The following is a 15090-nucleotide window of genomic DNA, read 5'->3' on the forward strand; positions in this document are numbered from 1 at the left end:
CTTGCTGGTATTTTGGGCAGTTCCGCTTCCAATGAGCTTTTTCATGGCAATAGAAGCATTCAGCCTCTTTTGGGTCAGAAGAAGGAGTAATGAAACCTTTCTTGGTTCCACTTGAAGAAGAGCCATCAAGGGTCCGAGCCTTGGTACCCTTAGAAGAGCTCTTTCTCTTCCTCCCTCGACTTTTCCCGATTGCCAAAACCGGAGTAGAGTTTTGAGTAGGAGTGATAGCAACCGACTTCCCCTTAAGACCTGTTTCTGCGGTCTTGAGAAGTCCCTGAAGTTTGCTGAGGGTGACTTCTTCCTTGTTCATGTGATATGTCATGCGGAATTGATCATAGCACGATGGTAAGGAATGCAAAATAATATCTATTGCAAGATCCTCCGGGAAGTTCACATTAAGCTTCAGCAAACGATCCACATACCTTTGCATTTTCTGCATGTGGCTCGTGACGGATTCCCCGTCCTTCATCATGGTTGTTATCATGGAGCAGATGATTTCATACCTCTTTTGCCTTGCACTTTGATGGTATCTTTCCATCAAATCTTGGTGCATGTCATAAGGGTAGAAATCCTCATAAGACTTTTGGAGTTCTGCTGTCATCGTGGCCATCATGATGCAAGCTACTTTCGTAGCATCCCTTTCATGTGCCCGAAATTCAGCGATCTCCTGAGGAGTTGCAGTGGACTCATCAATCTCCTTAAGCTCCTTGTCAAGGACATATTCTTTGTCCTCGTAGCGGGTAATCATCCTGATGTTTCTGATCCACTCATTGAAGTTGGATCCATCAAAGGTGACTTTCCCACACAAGTTCATAAGGGTAAAGGAGCCATTAGGATTAGAGCCAGAAGCATTGTTGAAAGACATCTGAAGGAAAGAGGACAAGATTAGTTTAGATAAGAGAGTCCTTAATAAAACACCCAAATGTAATATTAAGGCTAGGATCCAATCACAATATAATATAACTTAGAAGAGGTATGCCGTAATCTAAGCTATATCATATTTGAAAGGTAGGTGAATGACGATTCACCAATTTCCACCACGAAAACCGCAATATTTTAGTATTAGGTTTTGAATGGTTCTTAGAAATTCCTAGATTCTTTGAGATTCAATGAACTTTTCAAAGGCATGTTTCAATCTCGAGTGTGCCCTCCAAGTTTTGTGACTGGGATACCGAGGATCACAAAACGAGGTGTGAAGTAACCATGCAAATCACTTGGTACCCTTAAAGTTTATCACTCAATCGATGTGCCGGTTAACCACACAGGCTCCATCGATACTATAATAAACCCTAAGTCACCCTTTACCTACCTTGTGAAGTCCAAGTTAGTGTGCCGGTTAACCACACACGCTCCACCAACGACTTAATCAAAGTGTAAAGTGTAATTTCATGGAATAGCACCTTATTCACATTTTCCTAAAGTAACTAAGATTGGGAATTTAATAAAACATTTAGTTACTTTATAATATTCATCATACTTTGAATGAGAATTAATAAGTCCTTTTCTTACCCGTTCGGCTAACGACCCTCCACAGATCAAGCAAGCGGTGGGTGAGAGTGGACACCCATTAAGTCACCATTTTATAGGCAACAACCTTATACCCACCTTATAGACCGGCTTCGTGAATGAGGCGTACTAGCGGTAAGACGACTTTGTTCTTATACATATATATATAATTATTAAATCATAATAATATAAGTATAAGGGTTGAATTTTAACTTTTAAAATTCTAGGGGTTGGAACTAAAGTTTTAACTTAACTTTACTTGTTCCAAAACTTGAGGGCAAGTTTTGTAAACTTTCAAAAGTTTTCATTTCTTGTAACTTATGAGTTTATTAGAGTAATAAAATGAGGACTTTTCATTTTTCCTAACTCTTGTGTTCTTTTAATGGTTTTTAATCCAAGAAACTTTTGGTTTTCCATAACTTGAGGACAAGTTATGGACTCCATTAAAACACATTATGATCATGAATTAATCTACCACATAGGTTACAAATAATTCCTATGATCAACTAAACATCATAAGAACAAGAATATGAATATGAACACTTTCAAGAATCAAAATCACATTTAATCTTTGTAATTTTGATAACTTGTTGTTGTAAATGAGTTAGAAAAGACATTACACCTTCTAAAATAAGTTTTCAAGTACCAAAACATTTTAGGGTAATGATTCTAATTCATTTCCAGCAACTTAAGTCGAAATTCGGCACTCTGTCGACCCTACTCGCCGAGTGCATAAACCTACTCGCCGAGTAGGTTGAAGATACACATGAACTCGACGAGTCCTCCCCATGGACTCGCCGAGTCCATCAGTCAGACAACAGAATTTTCGACTTTCTTCAACTTTTAAGCACAAATAACAAACAAACAAGCCTAGGCTCTGATACCACTGATGGGTTTTTAGCATTCTAACACTTCCTAAGTGTACATGCAACCCTAATAACCTTGGATCTATGTTTGTCTAATTATCATGCAAAGTTGAAATCCAAGGTTATATTCCTATCTAGCATACATGGGGAACAATTTTAACTTGAATCATAGATAGAATAACTTACCTTGTTGATGCTTGTGTTCCTTGAAACCTTGTGAGCCTAGCACCCCAAGTGTGATGCCTCAAATGCTTCACACAACACCAAATGCTCTTGGAAAGACTCTTGAGATAACACACACTTCTTAAAATCGGCCAAGCCCTCTTGTTTCTTAGTGTTCAACTTGTGTTGCACTTGTGTAGCCAATTTTGTGGAGAATGGGACTCTTATATAGTGTTGGCACATCTAGGGTTACACCATGTAAACCCTAATGTGTCATGACTCTTCATTTCCATGACCCATGGGTTTGTAACTCCCATGGAGCATCCATGGAGCATCCTATGGGTAGAACCCAACTTGATAATCCATGGAGCCTTTTAGCCCACTATACAAGATATGAACCCATATATTTAATTAGTTATCCTTTGATCACTTAATTAATTCTAAATTAATTCTTTGACCAACTAATCAAATAATATTATTAATATATTAGAACTTATAATATATTAATAATCTCCAAGTGTTATTTCTCTCATTTAGTCTATCCAATTGCATGGTGCCATGCAACCCAAATGGACCATGCCGGGTCGGGTCAAGTACAAGCCCGAAATAGTTATGGACTTAGACACCTTATCCAACAATAGACCGGCTTCGTGAATGAGGCGTACTAGCGGTAAGACGACTTTAATCTTATACATACATATATATATATATATATATATATATATATATATATATATATATATTATTAACTTATAATATTATAAGTATAAGGGTTGAATTTTAACTTTTAAAATTCTAAGGGTTGGAACTAAAGTTTTTAATATGACTTTACTTGTTCCAAAACTTGAAGGAAAGTTTCTTAAACTTTCAAAACTTTTCATTTCTTGTAACTTATGAGTTTAATAGAGTAATAAAAATGAAGACTCTTCATTTTTCTAACTCTTGTGTTCTTTTAATGGTTTTTAATTCAAGTGACTTTTGGTTTTCCATAACTTAAGGACAAGTTATGGACTCCATTAAAACACATTATGATCAAGAATTAAACTACCACATAGGATACAAATAATTCCTATGATCATCTAAACATCATAAGATCAAGAACATGAATATGAACACTTTCATGAATCAAAAAGTTACACATAAAACTTTGTAATTTTGATAACAAGTTGTTGTAAATGGATTAGCAAAGACATTACACCATCTAAAACAAGTTTTCAAGTACCAAAACAGTTTATGGTAATGTTTCTAGTCCATTTCCAGCAACTAAAGTCGAAAATCTGCACTCTATGGCTTCTACTCGCCGAGTGCATGAACCTACTCGGCGAGTAGGTTGAAGATACACATGAACTCGGCGAGTCCCCCCATGGACTCGGCGAGTTCATCAGGCAGAAAGCAAGTTTTTTGACTTTTTCAACTATTTTGCATCAAGTATCAAACAAACAAGCCTAGGCTTTGATACCACTGAGGGGTTTTGAGCATTCTAACACTTCCTAAGTGTACATGCTACCCTAATAAACCTTGGATCTATGTTTTTCTAAGATACATGCAAATATTTATTTTTCCAAGGTTCATATCCTAACTAGCATGGCATGGGGAACATGAATCAAATAAAGCTAGTAGAAATACTTACCTTGTAGTTGTAGTTGATTGTTTGGAGTTTTAGATCCTAGCACCAATAGTGTGGATGCCTCAAATGGAAATCACAAATCACCACAAACTTGGAACTTTGAGAGAATAGTCACTACTATCTTGAAATCGGCCCTCACCTCAACAAGTGTCAACTAGTGTTCATTACCTTGATTTCAAGAACCAAAGCCTCCTTTATATAGTGTGGTGGATTAGGGTTACATCCATGTAAACCCTAATACCCATGTCTCTTCATTTCCATGAGATCCATGGGTTAAAGCTCCATGGAGTATCCATGGACTTTTCTATGCAAGCCTAGCCCATTCCAAATAAGCCTTAGCCCACACTATATAAATATAGAAGCCCATATTTAATTAGTAATATCTTTGATCTCTAAATTAATCCTAGATTAATTATAGATCAATACTAATTAAATAATATGATCTTATATTAATATATTAGAACTTATAATATATTAATAAATCATAACTTGTACTATTCTCAATAGATTATCCATAAATTGTTCGGGTGAAGTGCAACCCAAATGGACCATGCCGGGTCGGGTCAAGTACATACCAAATATAGTTATGGACTTAGACACTATATCCAATAATGTTTACACTAGACATCAAACCAATTGTGGGCAAACCTGCAGTGTGTCTACTATCAAAGGCCTCCAATGATGTTAGCTGACTCTGGCATAGGAGATTGTCGCATTTGAACTTTCGCAATATTAACAAACTTGTCACTCAAGATTTAGTTCGAGGTTTACCTATACTAAAATTTTGTGTGCAGCTTGCGAACAAGGAAAACAACATAGAAAAGGTCATCCAATTGTGATAGATTCAAAGATCGTGGAACCACTGGAACTTCTTCACATTGACTTATGTGGACCGTCGACTGTTGCTACAATCAACAAAAAGCGGTACATTTTAGTGATTGTTGATGATTTGTCTCGATTCACATGGGTATTTTTTTCTCAGGTTAAAATCTGAAGTTGCTCAGATGATGATTGATTTTATCAAAAAGATAGAGATTAGTCTTAAAAGGAGTGTTCGCAGAATTAAAAGTGACAATGTTTCTGAGTTTAAAAATCAAACAATGGATTTCTTTCTCACAGGCAAAGGCATTTAGCATAATTTCTCATCACCATATACTCCACAACAAAATGGTGTTGTTGAAAAAAGAAATCAGTCTCTATGCGAAGCATCCAAAACCATGTTAACATATGCGAACTTACCTCAATATCTTTGGGCTGAGGCTGTATCGACTGCATGTTTTACTCAGAATCGGTCATTCATTCATCGAAGATTCAATGTCACTCCATATGAAATACTCAACAATCGAAAACTGTTGGGTTGAAGATTCGCTTAAGGATTGCGTCATTTGGGCTCGGCTGTTAGTCCATTTGTTTTGTGCTCCGGTTTTGGGCCTGTCCAACTATGAGCTTGTTAGGTTTACTATATAAGTATATGCTTGCATGCATATTAGGTTAACGATTTTAGAGAAAACGATAGAAAGCGATTATTACGATAGCTTTGCAGATTTCTTTATCGTTCTTGTAAACCTCCAACCCTCTACAGTTGATGTTCTTGATCGAGCTCTTCTGAGGGTTATTTTATAATCATTCGACTCGTTTGATTCATTCTTGAGTTGTTCATTATTTTCGTGTTCTTGCTGTTTAATCGTTATTTACCTGTTTAAGATCTAATCGATCTTCTAGATTAAGTTTTAATCACATCAATTGGTATCAGAGCAGGAGGCTGTGTAATCGATACACTTCTTTTCTGTGAAAAGGTTTCAATTAGGGTTTTTCCGCAATTACTGATATTTATTGAGCCGTCATCTCATTATTGACGTATCTTGATATTTATTGTTTTGCCCTAATCTGATTTATTACAAGTCTGATCTTTGAACAGGTTATTCGATCATTATGGACGAGTCGCAATCGAATCCCATCAATATTTCCAACAGCATTGGTTCAACCACGAAGATTCCCATCCTATACACCCATGATTATGAAGTCTGGGCGCATCACTTTGAAGACTATGTTATAGGATCTGAGGATAATGGATACCTCATCTGGGAAGCAATTATCAATGGACCGTTTTCTCACTCTGCAACGTCAAGGATTATTAAAACTAAAAAGCAGTATAATGATCTACTGAAGGATGTTAAAGATATTGCGCAAGATGAAAAGGATAAATTCCAGTGCAATATCAAGTCGTTAAGATTGATCAGATTGCCCGTCAGTCCGACACTTTCCGGTTGGTAAGCTCATGCACGACGGCAAAGGAAGTTTGGGATAGACTTCGTGAACTGTATTCTACAGACGAGGATCTTGAACACTCTATCCAAACCTTACTCTTATCTGAGTTTGGAGAATTCAGGCAAGGAGCCGAAGAAACTGTGACCCAAACGTTCGATCGCTTCAATCATCTTCTCAGCAAGATGATCAAACATGACATCGAAAGGAAGCTTATCGAGCAGAAGGTTACGTTTTTAAATGGTCTAAGGTCAGAGTGGAGAGCAGTGGTGTCTACAGTTAGAGCCCATGAGCAGTTTAAATCATATTCTTTGGCGAAACTGGTGGGTATTCTCAAGTCTCAAGAGAAGATTGTGCAGCAGGAAAAGAATGTTGTCTCAAGCCTAGGTTCGCTGGCCCTCCTGTCAAAAAGTAAAGCTGTGATGGAGGACGAAGACCTCAACTTGGAGGAGTATGACCTCACGTCTAAGGATTATGCCATGATGGTGTCTAACCCCAAGAGGTTCATTAAGAAGAGATTCCCCAGCAACAAAAACCGAAACTGGCAGGGGATTTATAGTTCAGAAAAGGTTAACAATGAACCGAAGGTTGAAGAGCCCAAGAAGGAACCGAAGGCAGAAGGTGATTCTGGAGTAAGCTGTTACTACTATGGAGGGAAAAATCACTATGCTAAGGATTGTGTCCTCAAAAAGATGGCTGAAAAGGATGAGGAAGCTTTGCTGCAGAAAAAGCTTGATGAGATGAGGAAGAAGAAATCTACCGCTAACCCTTCCATGAATGCTCTAATTGTGCAGGGTTCGGTTGCTGATGACGAGTTCGGTGGCGTGGAAGTTTGGTCAACCGACTCTGAAGACGATGAAGTGAGGAAGCCTTCTCATGGAAAGGCTTGTGTGGCTAAAGAGGAGAGCAGTGGAGGAAGGTGCTTGATGGTGTCTGAAGTATATCAGATGAGGGGATACAACACTGATGGTGGAAGCAATGAACCGAAGGAGCAGCAGGATATGTGCTTTACGGCCAAACCGCTCAGCGTGCAGCTCAACGAACTCGATGAACTGATCAAGAAGGTACAATCGGTTTTTATTTCATTTAAAGTACCACAAAGCTCATATGAAAAAGAACTAAAAAGTGTTAATTCACGAATCTCTCATTTAGATAGTAGTTTAACTCAAACTCGAGTCACCAATTCTAACCTAACTGATCAATTAAGCAGGGTGTCTTCGAAGAGTGAGGAGCGGCGCATGTGGATCGAGTTGAAGGAGTCAGAATTAGTTAAAATAAAAGACGAAAACATTTATTTACAGAGAGACAATTTAAAGCTGTTAAAACAGCGAAATGTTTTTTGTTTAATTGCAAAACGTCTTTACACTAATATTACTCAGCTTCACTTGGATTGTGAAATAGGACAAAAGATCTATCGCATGATTTTGCCCTTCCTTGAGTTTAAGGAGGATGAAATTGATGCTGAAGCCTATAATTGTGAGAGTGTGATATCATCTGACGACGTCAATCCGACCTATATGTATGGACTGGACAAAATAGAATCTTTCATTAAATCCAAGGACCATAAGGACATGCTCAAAAACCTTTTGGATGAAAATGATAGACTTAAACTGAGAACCGAAACCATACAAAAATTTGACTCTTTAAATGCCAACTTGAGCTCAGAAAACAAAATTGATGTTGAAAATGCATCTGAGCTTAATGAGGATGACAATATGAGTAAAATTTCTGTAGAGGACACGGTTGACTGCTCAGAATTTGTGAAAAGCGAACCTGAAAATCACAAGAATCTAATTTCAGAAAATTCAGTGGAGTTCGCTCGATTGTCCCAACAAAAGTCCCCGATCTTAGCAGAGAAAGCGGTTGTATATCAAAAGGTTAGGACCACTCCAAATCAAGTATACAAGGTCACAGGAGTAACCGAACATCAGACTGCTGAACTCACAGCAATTGTTAACGAAGATAATGCTGATGGCTGCGATGAGTTCTTCTGGTTAGCTCCAATCGATAACGCAGATGAAACGGTAGGCTTATCAGAAAGGACCTCATGGATAAGTAAAGGCAGATACATACCAGAACCATTGAACAAGCCAGATAATTTCGATGTGCCAAGTACCAGTGGTACGAAAGACATTCCTCAAGAGAATGGAAGTTCGGCCAAAGAAGACATTCCCTCTAGTTCCTCAGTTCAAAGTGAAACTCCCACAGTTCAAAGTGAACCAGCCAAAGAGAAACCGAAAATGAAAGTCAATATCCATCATCAACCGAAGCAGATGAGGAATCAGAAACGTGAAAGGAACCAGAGATACAGGAAGAATCTCTCTGAAAGGAAACAATTCTGGCAATCCCAGAATGCATATTTCTCACATCAAGACAAGAATCTGAAGTTTGAGAATAATCCTGTCAAAAAGCATGAGAGCCACAACAACCAAAAGCCAAGGTTCGGTTCGGAAAAGAATACCAACCGAAAGTAAAGGTTCAGTTCTGAGGATGACTCCAACCGAAAGCAAAGGTTCGGTTCACAAAACGACTCCAACCGAAAGCAAAGGTTCGGTTCCGATATCAAAAGAGATCAAAACTCTAAGGTCAGTCCCACCAATGATCAAAAGCAAAAGGGTCACCTAGAGTCTCTAGCCAAGAAGTCATCTCAACCTAAGTCCACTCCTTCTCACTCATCTAATTCTTCTAATTCTTCCAATTCATCTCCATCTCGCTCTAAAGTTCACTCAGCTCATTCTCAAAAATCTCATTCGTCATCTGAACAAAAGGGCAAACAGAAGGTTTCTGAATCCAAACCAGAGTCTAAACCGAACGCACCTAATCCTAATAAAATCAAAGTTTTTACCATCAAAAAGAAAGATGAAACAACACTAATAAAACGGACATATCTTGTTGACATCTCTCTTACTACTCCTGTACCTGTGAAAGGCTCACGAGGACCCAAGAAACTTTGGGTTCCTAAATCTGCTTAATTTTTGCAGGTTATAAGTGACGAGCAGTTTGACGAAGAATGGTACATCGATAGTGGCTGCTCGCGTCACATGACAGGGAGGAAAGAAGAGCTCAGGGAATACAGGTCTCTTTCAAATGGTGGCAGCGTCAAGTTTGGAAATAACTCCTTCGGCACCATAAAGGGATACAGAATGATTACCAATGGTGATTTCACTATAAGAAAGGTGGCATACGTGGAAGGACTACAACACAACCTCATCAGTGTATCTCAGCTTGTTGGAGGTACAGGTCTTAAAGTCTCATTCGACGATGAAGGTTCTAAAATTATTAAGAAGAAGACGAAGAAAGTAATTCTCAAATCAGAGCGTAAGGGTGAAATGTTTCCTCTAAACCTCAAACCCATCAAAGGAAACCCAGCTATATGCTTGTTATCAAAAGCACAATCTGACGAAAGCTGGTTGTGGCACCGAAGACTCTCTCATCTCAACTTTAAAGATATCAACAAACTTGTCATTGGAGGTCATGTTCGAGGTCTTCCATTGCTCAAGTTCGACAGAGATCATTTGTGTGCTGCATGCGAAATGGGGAAGCAGAGTCGTCAAAGTCATCCATCTATAATTAACACTTAAGTTGTTGAACCACTCGAATTACTTCATATTGATTTGTGTGGTCCATCATCTATCGAAAGCATCGGTGGTAGCAAGTATATTCTTGTTATTGTTGATGACTTTTCGCGATTTACATGGGTGTTCTTTCTAAAGCTCAAATCTGAAGCGACTCATAAGCTGAAAGTGTTCATCAAGCAGATTGAAGTACAGATCAAGAAGGTCATTCGCAACATCAGAAGCGACAATGGTCTGGAATTCAAAAACAAAGAATTTGAAGAATTTCTGGCAGAAAAGGGAAAAAGTCACAACTTCTCAGCTCCCTACACACCCCAACATAACGGAATTGTCGAAAGACGAAACCGATCTTTGTGTGAAGCTGCCCGAACAATGCTAAGTTTCGCTTCCTTACCTCTTTATTTTTGGGCTGATGCTATTTCTGCTGCTTGTTTTACACAAAACAGGTCATATCTCAACAAGCGATTCACGCTCACACCATATGAGATTCTCAACAACAGGAAGCCCAATGTGAAATTTTTCCACGTGTTCGGCTCACGGTGTTTCATCTTTAACTCTAAAGAACACCGCAACAAGTTTGATGTCAAAGCCGACGAGGGAATCTTTCTGGGCTACTCTCTCACTTCCAAAGCATATAGAGTTCTAAACAAGCGTTCAAGAAAAATCGAAGAGACTTATTACGTGACTTTCGACGATAACTATGTCAAAAAGCTACAGGCCAAAGAAGACACAGCTGGGGAAATCTTTCCTCAAACTGGCCAAGTCACAGTCTCGATCGCTAATCTATTCGAGAAGTTTATGGAGCTATTTGACGAACTAGAGAAAGCTACTCTCTCAGAAGCAGGCGCAGCAGACAACAAGGTAGACCATATGAAGCAAATTGTCGAAGAAGCTGCCAGGAGAATGAACGAAGGAGGATCGAATTCTGATGAACCTCCATCAAACGATGCTTCAGTCGAGGGGGAGCCAAGGTCACATGTTGAGGGGGAGCCAAGCTCTCCAACTGCAACCGAAAGAACTCCTACCGAAAGTGCTTCACCATCCGAAGGTGCATCAACGCCTGAAAACCCAGCACCACAAGAAACCTCTGAACCTCAAGTTTCTCAAAGCATTCCAGAAAGCTCATCTTTCGAGGGGGAGCAAGCTGATATGTCACTCGACTACGAAAGCCAATCCGAACCAGAAGAAATGATCAATGCTGAACTGGACCCAACCTTTGATCCAAACTACCCTCCTCTTACCAAATGGACCAGAGATCATCCTGTCTCTCAAGTGGTTGGTGATGTCTCCGAAAAGGTTCTGACCCGATCACAACTGAAGGCAAAACAGACATCCTTATTTTCCAAAGTTGAGTTTTGTATGTTTAACTCATTCGTATCAAAAGTTTAACCGAAGACAGTTAGCACTGCTCTCGATCACTCCGATTGGGTTCAAGCAATGCAAGACGAACTGAACGAATTTGAAAGGAACAAAGTCTGGCGCCTCATTCCAACTCCTCCAGATGCCTTGGTTGTTGGTCTCAAATGGGTCTTTAGGAATAAAATGGACAAGGAAGGGAACGTTATAAGGAACAAAGCTCGTCTGGTCGTAAAAGGATATTGTCAGGAGGAAGGGATTGATTATGAAGAGACTTTCCCTCCTGTAGCTAGGCTGGAATCTGTAAGAATATTTCTTGCTTATGCTGCCCACAAAAACTTTGAAGTTTTCCAAATGGACGTCAAGTGTGCATTTCTTAATGGAGAACTCGAAGAAATAGTGTATGTGGAGCAACCTCCTGGGTTCGTGAACGAAAAATATCCAAATCATTGCTACATTCTGGATAAAGCTGTGTATGGACTCAAACGAGCTCCGAGAGCCTGGTATGAAACGCTAACTAAATTCTTAAATATGTCCAAATTCAAACAAGGTTCGGTTGACCCAACCTTCTTTCACAAAAAGGAAGGTAACCACCTTATGATCGTTCAAATTTATGTCGATGATATCATCTTTGGCTCAACGAATCCCAGCCTAACAGCTGAATTCAGAAAGCTAATGGAGACTAAATTTGAAATGAGCTCAATGGGTCCTATTAACTTTTTCTTTGGTTTAAATATTAGACAGGGACCCGAAGGCATCTTTATCAATCAGGAAGCTTACACGAAGACTCTCGTAGCAAAGTTTGGTATGATGGGAGACTCCAAAGTCAAAGTCCCAATGGCATTCGGCACCAAGCTAACTCCATCCCTAGACAAACCGGCTGTTGATATCACGCTCTATCGTCAAATGATAGGCTCACTGATGTATCTTACTGCTAGCAGGCCTGACATCATGTTTTCTGTGTGTTACTGTGCTAGATTTCAGGCAAACCCACGCGAACCTCACATGCTTGCAGTGAAGAACATTTTACGATATCTCAAGCAAACTTCCTCCTTAGGTCTATGGTATCCTTCCAACTCAGGCTTCTTCGTTCAAGCCTACTCAGATGCTGACCTTGGAGGATGTGGACTCGACAGAAAAAGCACCACTGGCGGCTGTCAATTCCTTGACGGGAAGTTGGTTAGCTGGCAATCAAAGAAACAAACGTGCGTGTCGTTGCCTACTGCCGAAGCGGAATACATAGCCGCTGCATCCTGCACCTCTCAAGTGATTTGGATCCAGAGTCAACTTCGAGACTATGGACTCAATATGAAGAAGATCCCACTATATTGTGACTCTGAAAGTGCAATTAGGATATGTCATAACCCAGTGCAACACTCTAAAACCAAACACATAGCATTGAGGTATCACTTCATCAAAGATTATGTGGAAGATGGAAACGTTGAAGTACACTTTGTTCGAACCACTGATCAGCTGGCTGACGTCTTTACCAAAGCTCTTCCTGAAGCATCATTCAATAGAATTTTACAAGGGCTAGGCATGATGGAATCAGAGTCAGTACCTCAAACTACCTCTCATCCTCAAACGTAAGAAGCGAAATTGACCGAACGTTCAGGTTCGGTTAAATAATCTGACTCGCTCATCACCACATAGGTAGTTTTCTTGGTTGTATATTTCTTGTACAAAGTTGTTTATCTTATTGTCAAAAGTATTTTCTGATTGCATGGCTCAATTCCTTGGTTTTCTAAAATTTTCCAAAACCGAAACCTACCGAAGGTTCGGGTTCGGTTTCTCAAAATTTTCCAAAACCGAAACCTACCGAAGGTTCGGGTTCGATTTCTCAAAATTTTCCAAAACCGAAACCTACCGAAGGTTCGGGTTCGGTTTTTCAAAATTTTCTTAAACCGAAACCAACCGAACGCTCGGGTTCGGTTTTTCAAAATTTTCTTCAACCGAAACCAACCGAACGCTCGGGTTGGGTTTTTCAAAATTTTCTTGAACCGAAACCAACCGAACGCTCGGGTTCGGTTTTTCAAAATTTTCTTAAACCGAAACCAACCGAACGCTCGGGTTCGGTTTTTCAAATTTTTCTCAACCGAAACCAACCGAACGTTCGGGTTCGGTTTTTCAAAGTTTTTTTTTTACTTTTTCCAAGTCTTATTTTTTTTCCTTGCTTATTTTTTTATTATTATTATTCTTTTATTTTCTTTTATTTTTTAATATATATCAAAAACTCCAAAAATATTTTTCTCTTTTAATTTTGTTTGTGTGTTCGTTCGTTTATGGGAATATAATTGTTGGATTACTTAAGTGTCCTTAGAAGCATGCTGCTGTATGTGTCCCAAGCCTCATAAGATTTTGAATAATAGCCTTAATGACTTGGTATAAACAAACCTTGTCTTCCCAATTAGGCTATCACATTTATTCTAATCGTGAACTACCTCACTCTCTTCTCACATGAGATAAGAGTTTTCTGCTTGGTCCTTATTTTCGCAGCAGAGGTATTTCATTTCTTACACCATCTCCATTACATTTCTCCATTACATTCGTTTCATCAACGTAACCCTTGAGACTCTCAGAAATTACCACTGAGGTTTATGGTTACACAACAACTGTGTTTATGATCTCAGTTTCGTGTCACTACAAGCTGAGTGAAACCCAAAATTCAACACCAAATCTGAATTGACGGTGAACAATAAATTTGCTCAAGTTTTCTCAAATTTTTTATTTTTGTGTGATTCCTATGAAATTGTTAAACACCATAACATTTCTTCCCTTGGGATCCAGTTTTTAATTTTTTTCTGAGATTTTATATTTTCCAAGCCAATTTAAAATTAATTCCTACCTACTTGTTCAACAGACTACACCGGTCTCACAAGTACTTTGTTCACTTTCTTTCTTATTTCAAGATTAGAATTGTTGAATCAAAGCGAAAGCCACCCTTATGTAGCCTAATTAAAAGAAGCCTTTCAACATTTATTAATAAATGTTTGATCGTCATTCAACGGGAAACCACATAAACACTTTAAGTTCTCTCTTGATCTTGAAGGAAGAGATTCGTGCCCGGGATCATTTGTTTCGTGTCATTATTGACATCACATTTATTCCTAAAAAGAGTTGTTTTATTTCTTTTCTTTTTTACACTCTCAGCACGAAAATCTTTGATTTTCCAAAATTCCGGTACTAACAATTACAGGCTGTATTATTCCTTTGGTGGTTAATTAGCAAGTTGTGGTCAAAAATCATCCACGTGGGAAATTAATTCAAAAGATGCCATTTCAAAGATAAGACGAAGGGTTGCTGACTCAGGCGGGAGATCAAAAGATTAAATTTCAAACGGCGGTTAAAAAGGGGACGCATGCGAATTTGAAACGCCCATTTTTTTTATTGACATAATGGACGCGTGTGCGAATTTCAAGCGGTTCCTCTCTGGCACTTAAAGGCGCGTGTGGATTTGAAGTGGTTTGTTTTGAAACGGCGCTTGTTGGGCGGCGTGTTCCTAGGAATTTGACACTCTCTCTCCTACGTGATCATCGCATGCCTTAACTGTCACGCATCTGTCATTCCGGAAAACCTTTTCGTATTTCCATAGAAGATTTGAACCGATTTTTCTCTCTCCTTTCCCCCACTATAAAAGGCAGTCTACAATCCCATTTACCTCTTTACTGCATCCGAATTTCCAAGAGAGCAAAAACTCCCAAAATCTTTCCTGTTCATCTTCTTCTTCCAACCT

The sequence above is a fragment of the Lactuca serriola genome, chromosome 8 (assembly GCF_051521515.1).
Source record: "Lactuca serriola cultivar US96UC23 chromosome 8, Lser_US96UC23_V15, whole genome shotgun sequence".
Lineage (NCBI taxonomy): Eukaryota > Viridiplantae > Streptophyta > Magnoliopsida > Asterales > Asteraceae > Lactuca > Lactuca serriola.